We start from the raw sequence: 1569 nt of genomic DNA, 5'->3' as shown, positions 1-1569 counted from the left end.
CATAGCCCATATGCTGTACACACCTGTATTTTAGTGGTGCTTCCAAGGGCAGCTGGAGAAGGGATAGGGTACCCACTCCAGTATTCTTGGGCTTCCCTTGTGGCTCAGCTGGTAAAGAATCTGCCTGCAATGTGGGAGACCTGGGTTCAATCCCTGGGTTGGGAAGATCCCCTGGAGGAGGGCATGGCAACTCACTCCAGTATTCTTGCCTGGAGAATCCCATGGACAGTCCATGGGGTCCCAAAGAATTGGCCATGACAAAGCGACTTTCACTTTCACTTTTCCAAGGGCAGAGGATGAACTAGTGCCCCTGAGGGGATCTGAGCCACAGGGTGGAGGTGGAGATGGCCCAAAGCTGCCTTCCAGAGATCTTGAGATTTCTTTGTAATTGGTGGCTCAGATGGTAAAGCGTCTGTCTACAGTGTGAGAGACCTGGGTTCGATCCCTGGGTTGGGAAGATTCCCTGGAGAAGGAAATGGCAACCCACTCTAGTACTTCTTGCCTTGAAAATCCCATGGACAGAGGAGCTTGGTGCAGGCTACTATCCATGGGGTTGCAAAGAGTCGGGCATGACTGAGCGACTTCACGACTTCACATATGCATTTTCTATAAAGTCTGCACTATTCCCTACAGTATTTAATATAAAATAATCTCCCCCCAACTAATTATTGAGTAAAACTATGGTCCATGAAGATCCCCCACCTTTGTCCTGTGGCGTCCTGAACCCCCAGGCACAACACAGTATATGTTGAGAGCATGTGGACGTCCCTCTGAAAACCATGTATAGTACAGTGTCTTTCTAGTTGGCCATTCTATGAGCTCCTTCAGAGTAGGGACTAAGTCTTTCATCTCAGCTGTAATATTTATAAGATTTTAGATACTCAAACATTTTTTTTGAGTGAGTGAATCTTTCTCGTGATATTAGACATAATAAAGAACCAGTATTATTAAACCTCAAAGAGATGGGGTCATCTGTTTGACCCCAAGGTCTCCATCAGCCCACTTTTCTTTCTCTAGTTACTCTTGCATTTCAGTGGGCACTGGCATTTAAGATTAATTTTTATTTTTATTTTATTTTTTAGGTTAACTTACTTGGCTGTGCTGGGTCTTAGTCGCAGCATGCGGGATCTAGTTCCCTGACTGGGGATTGAACCCAGGCCCCCTGCATTGGGAGCGTGGTGTCCTAGCCACTGGACCACCAAGGAAGTCCCTAAGATTAATTTTTAAAACCATTTTCTGCAGTTATGTTAACATTTAGTCACTACCATGATACCAGTATTATTTTCCACACTTGTTCATGGCAAATGCATATTTCCCCAGCAATACTGTGGAAGAAAGAAGCCTTGATGGGCAGACTTGGAACTCTAAATGTCATCTGTCACTTCTTTTCTGTGGGAAAATTGGTCCTGAATTTAAAAAACAAAAACAAAAACAACTTACACATGAACTCTGGAACACTCTGAGGCTGGAGACTGACTATATTCAAGGGTCAAGCCCCTCCATTGGGCAGTTTCTGTTTATAGGGCTTACTGCCCACAGCCTGAGGAAGTGGGGTAAGGAAGCTTGAAG

At 45.1% G+C, this 1569-nt stretch overlaps 1 non-coding gene across 1 annotated transcript; it reads right to left on the bottom strand.

The window, feature by feature from the left end:
• Nucleotides 1-1132: 1132 nt before the first annotated feature.
• TRNAW-CCA lies at nt 1133-1205 on the bottom strand. The gene has a single exon. It is a non-coding gene; the product is annotated as a tRNA-Trp (tRNA).
• Between the last annotated feature and the right edge of the window lie 364 nt (nt 1206-1569).

This window comes from Oryx dammah, unplaced genomic scaffold (genome assembly GCF_014754425.2).
Source record: "Oryx dammah isolate SB20612 unplaced genomic scaffold, SCBI_Odam_1.1 HiC_scaffold_23, whole genome shotgun sequence".
Classification (NCBI taxonomy): domain Eukaryota; kingdom Metazoa; phylum Chordata; class Mammalia; order Artiodactyla; family Bovidae; genus Oryx; species Oryx dammah.
This window is presented reverse-complemented; position numbering and strand designations above follow the sequence as displayed.